Source organism: Arachis hypogaea, chromosome 15 (genome assembly GCF_003086295.3).
Source record: "Arachis hypogaea cultivar Tifrunner chromosome 15, arahy.Tifrunner.gnm2.J5K5, whole genome shotgun sequence".
Taxonomy (NCBI): Eukaryota; Viridiplantae; Streptophyta; class Magnoliopsida; order Fabales; family Fabaceae; genus Arachis; species Arachis hypogaea.
The window spans coordinates 81,772,814-81,788,635 of NC_092050.1; the positions used below are offsets into that span (position 1 = coordinate 81,772,814).

The 15,822-nt window shown below is 39.5% G+C and overlaps 1 non-coding gene across 1 annotated transcript; it reads left to right on the top strand.

Annotated features, from left to right (window-relative positions):
- Positions 1-409: 409 nt before the first annotated feature.
- Positions 410-513, top strand: LOC112753004 (small nucleolar RNA R71). The gene has a single exon (XR_003177408.1). It is a non-coding gene; the product is annotated as a small nucleolar RNA R71 (small nucleolar RNA).
- The last annotated feature ends 15,309 nt before the right edge of the window (positions 514-15,822 follow it).

Consider the following 15,822-nt stretch of genomic DNA (forward strand, 5'->3'; position numbering starts at 1 on the left):
TGGGTTGTAAGTGTTGGAATGTGGATCATATGATTGCCTTTGTTGGTTTCCCACATAGTTGGCCTCTTCCCAATCACCTCCTTCAATGCTTACTTCCTCTTGATCTTGTGTGTGTATTGCAGCCACTTGCTTTGTTTCTAATTGCCTGGTAAGCTCTGCTAGTTGCTTGGCAAACACTTTGTTTTGGGCTAGAATTGTATCAACATGGTTTAGCTCCATGACTCCCTTAGTGTTGTGCCTCTCTGATGCATAGTAGTACTCATTCTCAGCCACTGTCTCAATCACTTCAATGGCTTCTTCCACAGTCTTTTTCCTGTTTAATGAACCTCCCGATGAATGGTCTACCGCCTTCCTTGATTCATAAGAAAGTCCATCATAGAAAATATGCAATTGCACCCAGTCATGGAACATGTCTGGTGGGCATTTCCTTGTCAAATCCTTGAATCTCTCCCATGCCTCGTAGAGAGTCTCACCATCTTGTTGTCTAAAAGTTTGAACCTCAGATCGAAGCCTATTGACCTTTTGTGGGGGGTAGAAACGTGCCAGAAACTTGCTTTCCACCTCATCCCATGTTGTTAGACTCCCCCTTGGGAATGATTCCAGCCACTTAGCTGCTTTGTCCCTAAGTGAAAATGGGAACAAAAGCAGTTTATAGGCATCTTCCTGGACTCCATTGGACTTCACAGTGTCACAAATTCTCAGGAATTTTGTGAGATGTTGGTTGGGATCTTCATTAGCACTCCCACCAAATGAACAATGATTCTCCACAAGTGATATTAGCTGTGGTTTGAGTTCAAAATTGTTGGCCTGAATGGGTGGTTTCTGAATGCTGCTACCACAATTCCCAGAGGTTGGGTTTATGTATGAACTAAGAACCCTCCTCTCAGGAATGGCATTGTTTCCATCAGCTCTCTCATGGTTGTGAACTTCTCTATCCATGTTGAGATCTAGAGCTTCCTCAAAATTGTCCTCAGATTCTCCTTCAGATTCTTCTTCTCCCAGTACTCTCTTCCCTCTTGCTTCCCTTCTAAGTCTATGAAGGGTCCTCTCTGGTTCGGTATATGGAGGAGTTGATGTCTCTCCTCTCCTACCTGTCATACAAGAACACAGCACAGGTAACAACAAGTGATATACTCTTGGTTAATGGAAGAGTATGGTTAGAGCAATTGAGGAATTAATTCAAACAGTTAGTGAGTCAGTGAGTTAGTTGCTTGAATTTAAAGGCATAAAGAAAGAAAGCATGTAACAGAGTGCAGAAATTAAAATTCAACAAGTAACTTGTACTGAATTAATCAAAACACAAAAAAAAATGCTCAATCTAGTTAACTTCTAATTGGAGAATTGTCAATCGAAAACCAATACCCGGCAACGGCGCCATAAACTTGATGCGCATAAACTTGTTATGCTACGATTTAGGAAATTGCACGATCGGCAAAATTCCTTCCGGCAAGTGCACCGGTTATCGTCAAGTAAAAACTCACAATAGAGTGAGGTCGAATCCCACAAGGATTGGTTGAGTGAGCAATTCAGATTAGAAGTGTGTTCTAGTTGAGCGGATTCAAGATTTAGATGAGAATTGCGGAATGTAAAATTGGCGGGAAAAGTAAATGACAAGAAATTGAAATGGCGGAATCTTAAATTGCATGAATTAAAGAGCAGAATGTAAATTGCTGAAATTAAAAGGGAATGGGGGTGATTGCAAGAATTGAGTTGCAGAATGTAAAGAGAAATTGGAAATCAGAAATGGGGAATTCATTGGGTGTTAGGAGATATTGAGATCTCCGAATCAAAACATGTATATCTCTTCCTCAACCAATGCGTTCATTAAATTTTGCTTGGCAATCTTATATGATTGGATCCCAATCCCTTGGCTCACCAATTCTCTCTAAAAACAAACAAATTCCCAATCCCTTGGTTTAAATATTCATAAGAAGAGATGATGCTCGATCACTGATTATACCACACAGTTTCATGAACCACAATTTGGTAGGATTACATGTCACAATATCCATCCAAACCCCAATCCAATTCACTGTGAGAAAGCTTCTCTAGCATGAATCCTCCATTCCTTTCCCAAGGTTCCGAAGGATTCCAATTATGGGTAGTTTCTTTCCCAAGACAACTACCCAATGGAATTAGAACGAGAAGCTTTCTAACAAAATTCAAGAGAAAAGATTGAAGAAGAAGATAAACTATTATTGATTCATTGAATTACAATAGAGCTCCCTAACCCAATGAAAGGGGTTTAGTGAGTCATAGCTCTGAATTCAACTACAAAGATATGAAAACTAGCTAAAAATGAAAAGGTGAAAAGTTCCTTCTAACTTAAATTCTATCCTATTTATACACTTTCTATATTGAGCTTCTGTTGTGTTTCTTGGGCTTTGAGGCCTCTCCCTGCTTTCCTTTTGCCTTGGGTTTATGATCCATAATCTTGATGAGGCTGCTGATCCAAATTCTGTAACATTCATTGAGCCAACTTAGTGATAATCAAATAATGGCACATGACTCAATAAATTGAAATTTCAGACTCATCAACCCTTCAGGCCCAATCCCATAAACCATGATATTCAATTGGGTTTCATACCAGAATAAGTTTAAGTTAATGTTTGTGCTCAAATACTAACTTAAACCACAATATTTTTGGTCCAGAAACCTTTTCCAAGAGTGGCGTTTAAGTTGCAGTTTAAGCTTAAACTGCAGCTTAAACGCCAGACACTTCCAGTGAGGCCTTTTGTAGAAGCACGTTTAAGCTTCAGTTTAAGGTTAAACTGAAGCTTAAACGTGGAAATGGAAGAAGGCAGCCCTGGAGAGTCATGTAGTCGAACACGTTTAAGCTTCAGTTTAAGGTTAAACTGAAGCTTAAACGTGGATATAGGAAGGGCAGCCCTGGAGGTCGAACACGTTTAACCTCCAGTTTAAGGTTAAACTGGAGGTTAAACGTGGAAATGGAAGGAGGCATCCTGGAGGTCGAACACGTTTAACCTCCAGTTTAAGGTTAAACTGGAGGTTAAACGTGGAAGCTTAGAAGGGTAGCCCTGGAGGTGTCGAACACGTTTAAGCTCCAGTTTGAGGTCAAACTGGAGCTTAAACGTGGAAATGGAGAGAGCAACCCTGGAGGAGAAAACTTGGTCGAACACGTTTAAGCTCCAGTTTGAGGTCAAACTGGAGCTTAAACGTGGAAATGGCTCCCTGGTGCTTTTCCCATTCTGGCGTTTAACCTCCAGTTTAAGGTTAAACTGGAGGTTAAACGTGGAACTCCTTCCTGAGTGGCATTCTCATTCTGGCGTTTAAGCTCCAGTTTAGGCTTAAACTGGAACTTGAACTCCACATGTGATATTCAAGCTTCCTTTATTGATTTTGTTGCTTCCTTGCTTAGCCTCTTCTTCCCTGAAATCATCCAAACAATTGCATCAAAGTCTTGCAAAATTTCATGAGAAATCTTCCATTCATAGCATTCAAGTAATATAACTAAAACTCATGGAATTTGCATTAAAATCATACTGTTTGGATGGTTCATTGCTTTGTTCTTCATTTAACCATTTTTGGTTACTTTAAGCTCAAGAAAATGCATAAAACAACTAAAACTAACAGAAAAATGCTAGTGAAACTAGCCTAAGATGCCTTGGCATCAAAAATAAATAAAAAAATTCAAAGCTTTTTTTTTTTTCAAAGAAATAGAGAAGAAGAAAATAAAAATAAAAGACTCAACAAGAACACAAACAAAGACTCAAATAAAAGAAGAAGGTGACAAAAAAGATAAAGGTTTTTGGTAAAGTTTTAAAATTTTTGGAATTGAAGAACAGGAACATGTAAGACTTAAATCAGGAACAAAGCTTAAACACAGAAAAGCAAATATTTCTTGAAAAAGGTTTTAAAAATTTCAAAAAAAATAAGAAAGAAGAAAATAGAAATTAAAAGACTCAAATAAAATAAAAATTACCTGATCTAGGGAGCAAGACAATTCGTCAGTTTGTCCAAACTCGAACAATCCCCGGCAATGGCGCCAAAAACCTGGTAGCACGAATCCCCAATACCTTCGTACAGTTGTACCAGCAAGTGCACTGGATCATCTAAGTAATACCTGAGTGAGTCAGGGTCAATCCCACGATTATTGTTGGTTTGAAGAAAGCCATGGTTATCCTGCAGGTCTTAGTCAAGCGGAATCAAGAGTTGATAGATAAATATTTGTGGGATTAAAACTAAGTTGGCATGTAAATAAAGAGGAAGGGCAATTAATAATTGGAATATATTGTATAAAATAAAATCAGTAACAGGAATAAGGTAAAGGATTGGAGTTGCTTTGTCTTTTTGAATTAACTCTGGTATCACTACCTTCTTTGCTTGTGAGTGATCTCTTCTATGGCAGGCTGTATGTGATCAACGCCTTTATTGAGAGGTGATAGAAAGAATTGTTGTCAGTCTAGAATTTCTCTTAAGGGAAATAGAACTTCGTTGTAAGCATAGTTCCAAACCAACAAATAATTCTCAATCAAATTTAAATATTGGTTGTCACATGTACAAACCCCAATGAAAATTAACCGAAGTATTTAAACCTCGGGTCGTTTCACAAGGAATTGCAATGAAGTGATCAATTATTGGCTATGAAGGAACAAGGGGGGTTTGATTTTGTAAAAGGGCAAGAAAATAAATAACAAGAAATGTAAATCAAGCAACTAAAGAAAGCAAATAATAAAGAGAGACATTCATGGCAAGGATTGAGAATATATATTTTCTATCCTAGTCACTAATCATACAATGATTAACAAGAGCTTATCTTATTTCGTCATCTCCAATAATTGAAGAAGGTAAAATGTTATCTTCACATAGGGAGAAAATCAAATAAGACTAGTTAATCTCAATCCAAAAGTCCTAATCAACTTACTAATTGAATTAGCATGAGATTAGAGTCAATGGAAACAATATTAACTAACAATTTTGGATCACCAACATAAGTTGGGTCATAACGACTCAATATTACCTAATTCCTCTTTCTAAACCAAGAATGCTTAAAAATCTACTCTAACAACCAACCAAGCATTTTGTCAAAAACTTGGAAGGCATAAAAGGAAGGCACAATAAACCGCAAGGAAATGTAAATCTACAACTAATTGCTCCCCCATTGCTTAAGCTTGAATTCTGCATGAAATACCCTCAGGAATGAGTTGGATTTGGGCCTGGGCAGCTCGGAAATTGCTCCCAGCATTTTCACTTTAATGAGGTCACGTTCGACCTGTGACGCGTACGCATGGGTCATGCATACGTTGGAAAGCAAATAATAAAGAGGTCACTTGGCAATTTACTTCCCACGCGTACGCGTCATGTCACGCGTACGCGTCGCCTGGTGACCTCATCTTCACGCCTGCACGTTGATGTATGCACTATAAATCCTTGTTTTTCCATGACTTTTCCACTTTGCATGCTTTTCTCTTAACTTCTTCCATCCAATACTTGCCTTATGAACCTGAAATCATTCAACACACACATCAAGGTATCGAATGGAATTAAGGTTAATCAAAATTACTAATTTTAAGGCCTAAAAAGCATGTTTTTACACTTAAGCACAAATTAAGGGAGAATTACAAAATCATACTATTTCATTGAATAAATGTGAGAAAAGGTGATAAAATCCCCCAAATTAAGCACAAGATAAACCACAAAATTGGGGTTTATCAAGAGGTCGTCAATTCTCCTCCGAATCTGAACCCCAAGGTTAGTGTGGATCCATCACTACTTGAGGGTGAAGCTCGTAAAAGTCTGTTCTCCTTAATGATCCTACTCAAAACGCCACAGACATGGTCGGATCTTCCGAATCAGAGAATGCTGCATCATTGGGTTCTAGCCTCTACCACAGAGACCCTAATCTCCCCGTAAATCAGTTGAACTGGTGTCTCGAGAACTCCCCAACGAAGTCGTGGTTAGCTGTCTAAGAGATGTTTGATTCAAGCTGGCGGTTAGTGCTTTCCACTGAAGTATTCACACGAACCCAAGTAGACGCGGGTGTTTGTCAGGCACGTTCATCTTAGTATGATGAACAGAGCTGATTATCACTAATCATCCTATTCACCATGTTGAAGTACGAATATACATCTTAGAATTAATCACATGCGGATCGAAGAAGAAACAGTAATACTTTTATTAATTCATAGGACTCAACAGGGATCCTCCCGTCAACCTAGGAGGTTTAGAAACTCATACTGATGTGAAATACAATGGTAAAAATGTGTATGATGGTAAAAGATTGTAAAAGTGTTCGAATAACATAAATTTAATCCATTAAATACTAAACTAATGAGTCTTTTTAGTGCTAAAATCCACTTATAGGGCCAATTTGGTGAGTGTTTAGGCTGAGTTTTGATGAGATCCACGTGCTATGATGTTTCTAGGGCGTTGAACACTGGCTAGGGGGCCCTCTCTAGGCGTTTGGATGCTGGTCTTTTCTCTTTGGGCAATAGAGGCCTGGAAGGGGGTAGGAAGCTGGCATTGGACGCCAGTTTTTGGCCTTCTAATTTGAAGCAAAGTATGGACTATTATACATTGTGGGAAAGCTCTAAAATTTAGATTTTCATAGCCATTGAGAATACTTCATTTTGACTTCTGTAACTCCAGAAAAGTTCTTCCGAGTGCAAGGAGGGCAGATCCGGACAGCATCTGCAGTGCTTTCTCTGTCTCTGAATCACACTTTTGCTCCTCCTCAATTTCAGCCGGAAAATACCTAAAATTGTACAAAATACAAAAACTCATAGTAGAATCCAAAAATATGAATTTAACACTAAAACCTACAAAAACTTAATTAAAACTAAACAAAACATACTAAAAACTATATGAAAATGATGCCAAAAAGCGTATAAAATATCCGCTCATCAAATGGAAAGAAGAGAAGAAATGGAGGTGAATGGAACAGGGTTCCTACACGTACACATGCAGTGACGCGTAAGTGTGGTGAGATGAAAGCGGTGCGACGTGTATGCATAGATCACGCATACGCGTGATGGTCAAATCAGAGAGAGGCGACGCGTACGCGTGGGTGGATTTTGTGCTAGAGGCACAATTCTAGCCCGAAACACACACAACTCTCTAGAATTTGTATGAGAACATGGAGAACTTGGTGGTCACGTGTACGCGTGGGTGAAGCGTACGTGTGACAGGCTGAAATGCTGGTGTCATGCCTACGCGTGGGGTGACGCACGAGCGTGGCCGGTTATCTATTTTTCAAAATTTTTCAAGTTCTAGCACCAAACCAAGCATTCCAAACACTCAAACAGCTACCAAAATACCATAAAACCTTTTTTAACCTGCTAGATTCCCAAATAAACTCAACAAACCAATCTAAACATGAATTTAAACCTATTTTACCATTACTTACAGAGGGAAAAATGAAAAAAGAGGTTACCATGGTGGGATGTCTCCCACCTAGCACTTTTGTTTATTGTCCTTAAGTTGGACTTATGGGGGCTCCTCAAACGGTTGTCAGAATTTCCAACTGACTTTACCTAGTTTGGGTGAAGTTCTTCACAAGATATGAGCTACCAAAAATTGCATCCATGTTGTGATCCGGGATCCCATATCTTATTTTCACACTCGTCTTTTAATTGATCATCATTGTTCCATCCGGGTGGTAGGCACATAGACTTCTCATTTAGGCACCAAACAATCCTCCTAGACCCATCGATTTGAGCACTAGTCCATCCTTTTCATCCACTCCTTGAAGTTTCAACCATAATGAGCCTAGACTTACAACGCCAACCACTAAACATTCTTCTCTTACGCTTCATCCCACAAAGTGCCCTTGATAAACCACTATTTTATGGTTTATATTGTGCTTAATTGTGCGGTTTTAACAAATCTTTATCCACTTATTCATATGATTAGCATGCATTTATAATTCCTTCCTAACAATACTTCATGGTGGAAAACATGCTTCCTAGAAACTTTTAATTTTGTATTTTAGTTCTCCTTTATTCCATTTGATGCCGTGATTTGTCTGTTAAGTGTTTTAGGCTTTATAGGGCATGAATGACTTGGAGATTAGAAAGGAAGCTTGCAAAAATGGAAGGAACACAAGAAATTGATGAGATGACCAGCGAGAAGTGACGCGGACGCATGGCTCACGCGACCGCGCGACATAGAGGAAATTGCAGTGACGCGGACACATGGCTCACGCGACTGCGCGGATTGGAAACTGCACAAGTGATGCGAAGGCGTGGATGACGTGCACGCATGGCAAGGCAAAACGCTGGATGACGCGAACGCCTGGATGACGCGATCGCGTGACGTGCGCGATCTGTAGAATCTGCAGAATTCGCTGGGGGCGATTTTGGGTCGTATTTTGACCCAGTTTTTGGCCCAGAAAAGTAGATTAGAGCCAGGGAACATGCAGATACCAGAGGAAAACATTCATTCCGCATAATTTTAGTTTTAGATATGATTTTACTCCTCCTCTAGGGTTTCTCTCTACACATTCATAGTTCTTAGGATTTTGATTTTATTGCTTTTTGGACTGAGATATTGAGAAGAGTTATTACTTCTGTCAAGACTTCATCATTCTAGTTTGTTTCCTTACCTGTCACTTACTCTTCTATATCCTTCATTTACTCAGAATTATTATTGGATTATTTTTAGAATTTATTAATACAAGAACTATTTTTATTTTTAATTGATCCTTTTGATTATTATTTCAATATTTGCTTTTCTTATTTCATGGATTTTACAAACATAATGAGCGAGTAGTTCCATAACTTGATTGGGAGTTGATTGATAGGAAGACCTTGAGTTAGATGCTCAAGAGTAAAATTATAGTTGGGTTTCGCGTTGGGTCGCGCTCTAATCACTGACACTAGTCCTTCCCAAGGGAGAGGATTAGAACTTTTGAATAGAAATTGACTTCCAACTTGCTTAACTTTCCTTTACCTGGTAAAGGATATCTAAGCAGGCAACATTTAATTATCACTTTATCTTGAGAGAACTCTATCAAGGATAAGGCTTCCAACTAATCTACTCCTGGTCAAGGTTTTTATTTAAATTACATAAATTCTCTGATTTAATTTCCTGTTTATCAACTCAAACCATTTTTACAAAATATCTGATTAATAAAATAGCACATCTTCCTGTAACTCGTTGGGAGACGACCTGGGATTCATACTCTCAGTATTTTAATTTTAATTTTGTGACAACCTTTCTAAATTGATAAGTGGATTTTCTGTTGGTTAAGAACTGTACTTGCAACGTATCTCTTATAACAATTTCTTAACTCGCCAATTTCCACCACGTCAATTTTTTGCGCCGTTGGCGGGGAGTTGCAATAGAGTGCTAAGTTATTGATTGGAATTTATTTATTTGCATTTTATTTTATTTTTGTTACTATGAGCTGCATGTTTCTTTCGTTAAATGATGTGTTCACTTCCTGATCCAAGCTTGCCAGTGTTTGATCCTGAGATTGAAAGAACTATATCACGTATAAGGCAAGCTCGGCGTCAGTTAGTCTTCTCCAAGGGTGAATCTGAAACATCACTTGAGGAAGAAATAAGCCCCTGTTCTACTGATTCGGCTGATTTACGTGCAGGTGACATGGCAACACCTAGGAGAGTTACTATCTAGGAGGCTGGAGCCCCTGATTTCACAATGCAACCGTTTCAAGAGCATCACCCAACAGTGGCTACAGATTTTGAAATAAAGACTGCACTGTTCAATTTGATGCCTAAGTTTCATGGCTTACCTGCTCAAGAGCCTATCAAGCACCTGAAGGATTTCCAAAAAGCCTGTTCTACTGTCAGGCGTGATGGTGCAGATGAAATTTCTATTCTGTTGAAAGCTTTTCCATTCTCTCTTGAGGGAAAGGCGAGAGAGTGGTACTACACTCAACCCGCAGCAACCGTATCTGACTGGGATACGCTTAGAAGAGAATTCTTGGAAAAATTCTTCCCAGTTGAAGTTACTGATAAACTGAGGAATGACATTTCCATGATTGTTCAGGACGAATCTGAGACTCCCTATGAATACTGGGAGTGCTTCAACAACCTTCTGGACGCATGTCCCCACCATATGATTGACAAGATAGTGTTGCTCGGCTACGTCACACAGGGCATGGGGCCCCAAGACAATACCACATTGAAAAGTGCTAGCAATGGGTATATGAAAAAGTACAAGACCACTGATGAGGCATGGCAATTGATCAGCGACTTGGCTGAGTCTACAAGGAATCACATGCGAAAATAAGGCCGCTTAAAAGCTGTTGCAGAGGTATCTTCTAGCAAGGAAACTACTACTCTGACTCAGAGTATATGTGAGATGACCAACTTACTGAAGCAGATACAGTTGAGTCAACAATAAGCACAGCAAAGCCAATAGTTAGTCCTATAGAGAGTGTGTGGGATCTATGCTGATTACAGCCATTATACTGATGAATGCCCGTAGCTCCAGCAGGAAGACAACACTGTGGCAGCCACTCATAACTTTTATGACCGCCCCAACCAAGGATACAATCAAGGAGGTAGCTACAACCATGGGTGGCAGGACAATCCCAACCAAGGTTGGAAGGATAATTCCAACCAGAATTGGAGAGATAACAATAACAGAAGAGGCAGAGACAATCAAGGAAATCAGAGGTAGAATAATAACAACAACAGGCAACAGAACCAGAACCATCCTTACAGAGCACCTCACTTGAGGCAATCCCAAGGACTACAGCACAACCAACAGCAGACATCTCAGATCACTTTTCCCTCTTCATCTTCTAATGATGAGTTACTACAATCTATTGATCGGAGACAGCAGACCATGGAAAACAACCTTACTTCTACTCTAAATGGTCTGAATTCTACCTTGCAAGCTCTTATCTCTCAAATTGGATCACTAAATAACTCCAACAACCAGCCTTTGAGCTCCAGTGGAATCCCCTCTCAAACATTGCCCAATCCAAAGGGTGACATCAATGCCATCACCCTAAGGTCTGGAACCACACTGCAAGAGAGGAATCAGGAGGAGCCAAACCACTATAACACGCCTCAGCTGAAGAGGTGGTGGAAGTAGAGGATGCTGAAGAGGAAGAGGACATACAAGACATGGTTGAAGAAGAAGAAGTTCAACCATAGAAAGAAGCACCAAAGGATGCAGGCGCTGCAGAAAACTTCCTTCCTATTCCATTTCCACAAATTGCAAGGAAGCCCAGGAGGCAGATGGAACTTGACCCCAAAATGGTAGAGATATTCAAAAAGGTTGAGGTAACTGTTCCCCTTTTTTATGTTATTCAGCAGGTACCTAATACGCAAAGTTTCTAAAAGATTTATGTATACATAAAGACAAAATTAATGAATTAGAAACTATTCCTTTAGCTAGTTCTATATCTGCTTTAATGGGAGGTATACCTGAAAAGTGTAGTGATCCAGGTCCATGCATGGTTAATTGTACTATTAGTGGTGTGATATTTTCTGACTGCATCTGTGATCTAGGAGCATGTGTCAGTAGAATGCCTTTGTCTATATATGATACTTTGAGGCTCCCTCCCTTAAAAAGGTCGGCAGCTCGTTTTGTGTTAGCAGATAAAAGCATTATTAAAGTGGTTGGAATTGCTGAAGATGTATTAATGAGCATTAAGGGACTCACATTTTCCATTGATTTCTATATTCTAGAAATGCCCCCTAATGACTCAGGAAGGCCATCATCAATCCTACTTGGAAGACCATTCCTAAAGACTTCAAAGTTTAAGCTGGACGCATTTTCCAGAACTTATTCCATTGAAATAGATTGCAGAATAGTGAAATTCAGTTTAAATGGGGCTATGAAGCACCCTCCAGATGACCTTTCTATCTCCCAGTGTGAAATCATAGTTGAAACCGTGGCTGAAGTTCACCAGGTGGAGTTAGAAGAGAAGTACACAGGACAATGTCCAAGTGTGGGGACACTCTTGGAGGACAATGAGGGCACTTTGCCATTATCACCAGCCCCGGATAATCCAGAGCCTGACCATGAGTAGAAATTGGAATTAAAGCCCCTCCATCCACACCTCAAATATGCTTACCTTGAGGACAAGCAGACATTTCCAGTTATCATCGCAAGGGAACTCACTCCCCAACAAGAAGAACAACTACTCAATCTGCTGAGGAAACACAAGAAAGCAATTGGATGGAGCCTGGCGGATATAGTAGGCATCAGCCCTCAAGTTTGTGAGCACAGAATATTCCTAGAAGAGGGAGAAAAGCCTGTCCGTGAACCTCAGAGAAGACTGAATCCCACCATCTTAGAAGTTGTCAAGAAAAAAGTGACCAGGCTACTTGAAGCAGATATCATTTATCCCATCTCAGATAGCGAATGGTTCAGTCCAGTACAAGTGGTGCCCAAGAAGTCTGGAATCACAACAGTAAGAAATGAGCATAGAGAGCTTCTGACAACTAGAGTGCAGAATTCATGGAGAGTTTGCATTGACTATAGGCGTCTTAACCAAGCCACTCGCAAAGATCATTACCCCTTGCCATTCATTGATCAGATGCTTGATCGCCTATCAGGTAAATCCCATTATTGCTTTTTAGATGGTTATACAGGCTATTTTCAAATCCATATAGCTCCTGAAGATCAGGAAAAGACTACTTTCACCTGTCCTTTTGGGACTTATGCTTATAAGAGAATGCCCTTTGGCTTGTGCAATGCACCAGCTACTTTCCAAAGGTGCATGATGAGTCTTTTCTTTGACCTTATTGAGGACTGTATGGAGGTTTTTATGGATGATTTTAGCGTTTATGGTAATTCATTTAGCCTTTGCTTGGATAATTTATCTAGAGTATTAGATAGATGTGTCCGTACAAATCTTTCATTGAATTTTAAAAAATGTCACTTTATGGTTAGACAAGGGATTATACTCGGACATGTTGTGTCTAAAACTGGCATTTCTGTAGATCCAACAAAGGTGGATGTTGTTTCTAGTTTACCTTACCCTTCCTCTGTGAGGGAAGTTCGTTCATTCCTTGGCCATGCAGGCTTTTACCGGAGATTCATTAAGGACTTTAGTAAGGTAACACTTCCCTTATCCAGAATATTGCAGAAAGATATTGAGTTTGAGTTCAGTGAGGATTGCAAACAAGCGTTTGATAAGCTGAAGACTGCCCTGACTCAAGCTCCAATTATGAGAGGACCTGACTGGAGCCAGCCATTTGAAATCATGTGCGATGCTTCCAACCATGCAGTAGGAGCAGCGTTGGCTCAGCGTGAAGGTAAGGATCCTTTTGTAATTGCTTACGCGTCTAAGACTTTAGACACAGCTCAGTCTAATTACACTACTACTGAGAAAGAGCTTCTTGCTATTGTTTTTGCTCTGGATAAATTCCGAGCCTATTTACTTGGTACTAAAGTAGTAGTGTACTCAGACCATGCAGCTGTAAAGTATTTATTAGCTAAAAAAGAATCGAAACCAAGGCTTATACGTTGGATACTGCTACTACAAGAATTTGATTTAGAAATTAAGGATAGGAGGGGTAACCAGAATCTAGTGGCAGACCACATGAGTTGCCATGAGCACATTAAGGATACCGCCACTCCTATAAATGATAATTTCCTGTTTGATGACTTACAAGCAGTATGTTAAGTAATCCCTTGGTATGCACCTGTAGCTAATTATCTAGTTAGCCGCACCTTTCCTCCAAACTTTACTAAGCATCAAAGAGACAAGCTGAAAAGTGAGTCCAAATATTATATATGGGATGACCCATATTTTTGGAGATGTGGCGCTGACCAGGTAATTAGGCGGTGTGTGCCTCAATCAGAATTTCAGTCCATTTTAGAGGCCTGTCACTCATCTGAGAGTGGAGGACATTTTGGCCCTCAAAGAACAGCTAGAAGAATTTTAGACTGGGGATTCTGGTGGCCTACCCTTTTTAAAGAGGCTGCTGAATTTTGTAAATCTTGTTCCCCATGCCAAAGGTTTGGTAATATATCCAAGAGGGATGAGATGCCTCAACAGACTATGCTTTTCTATGAAATTGTTTATGTTTGGGGCATTAACTTCATGGGTCCATTTCCATATTCTAATGGTTATTTTTATATATTGTTAGCTGTAGATTACGTTTCTAAATGGGTGGAAGCAATTCCTACCCGCACTGATGATGCTAACACTTTTGTTTCCTTTGTTAGAAACCACATTATTTGTCGCTTTGGATCACCACGAGCAATCGTGAGCGATCAAGGCACCCATTTCTGTAACAGGAGACTAATAGGATTGCTGAAGAAGCATGGGATAGTTCATAAAGTGGCAACATCCTACCATCCCCAGACTAATGGGCAAGCTGAGGTGTCTAACAGAGAGATAAAGAGTATATTGTAGAAGATAGTCAAACCTAATAGAAGAGACTGGAGCACCAGGCTACAAGATGCACACGGGCATACAGAACTGCATACAAGACACCTATTAGGATGAGTCCCTTCCGCTTGGTTTATGGAAAGGCCTGTCACCTCCCAGTAGAGGTAGAGCACAAAGCCTTTTGGGCAGTAAAGGAGTGTAGTATGGAATTTGAGAAGGCCGGAACTGAGAGAATGTTGCAACTACAGGAATTAGAGAGCCTACGCCTAGAAGCTTATGAGAAAACAAGCCTTTTTAATGAATGAATGCTTGAACAGTGCATATTTTTGAATTTGTTGTTTATGAATGTTAAAATTGTTGGCTCTTAAAAGAATAATGAAAAAGGAGAAATGTTATTTGATAATCTAAAAAATCATAAAAATGATTCTTGAAGCAAGAAAAAGCAATGAATATAAAGCTTGCGAAAAAAAATATGAAAAAAAAGAAAAAAAGAAAAAAAAGAAAAAGAAAAAGCAAGCAGAAAAAACCAATAGCCCTTTAAACCAAAAGGCAAGGGTAAAATAAAAAGGATCCAAGGCTTTGAGCATCAGTGGATAGGAGGGCCTACAGGAATAAAATCCTGGCCTAAGCAGCTAAACCAGCTGTCCCTAATCATGTGCTTGTGGCGTGAAGGTGTCAAGTGCGAAGCTTGAGACTGAGCGGTTAAAGTCGTGGTCCAAAGCAAAAAGAGTGTACTTAAGAGCTCTGGACACCTCTAATTGGGGACTCTAGCAAAGCTGAGTCACAATCTGAAAAGGTTCACCCAGTTATGTGTCTGTGGCATTTATGTATCCGGTGGTAATACTGGAAAACAAAGTGCTTAGGGTCACGGCCAAGACTCATAAAGTAGCTGTGTTCAAGAATTAACATACTGAACTAGGAGAATCAATAACACTATCTGAATTCTGAGTTCCTATAGATGCCAATCATTATGAACTTCAAAGGATAAAGTGAGATGCCAAAACTGTTCAGAAGCAAAAAGCTAATAGCCCCGCTCATCTAATTAAGACTGATCTTCATATATGTTTTTGGAATTCATTGTATATTCTATTCTTTTTATCCTACTTTGTTTTTAGTTGCTTGGGGACAAGCAATAATTTAAGTTTGGTGTTGTGATGAGCGGATAATTTATACGCTTTTTGGCATTGTTTTTAGGTAGTTTTTAGTATGTTTTTGTTAGTTTTTATTATATTTTTGTTAGTTTTTAAATAAAAATCACATTTCTGGACTTTACTATGAGTTTGTGTGTTTTTCTGTGATTTCAGGTATTTTCTTGCTGAAATTGAGGGACCTAAGCAAAAATCTGATTCAGAGGCTGAAAAAGGACTGCAGATGCTGTTGGACTCTGACCTCCCTACACTCGAAGTGGATTCTCTGGAGCTACAGAAGCCCAATTGGCGCGCTCTTAATTGCGTTGGAAAGTAGACATCTTGGGCTTTCCAGCAATATATAATAGTCCATACTTTGCCCGAGATTTGATGGCCTGAACTGGCATTCCA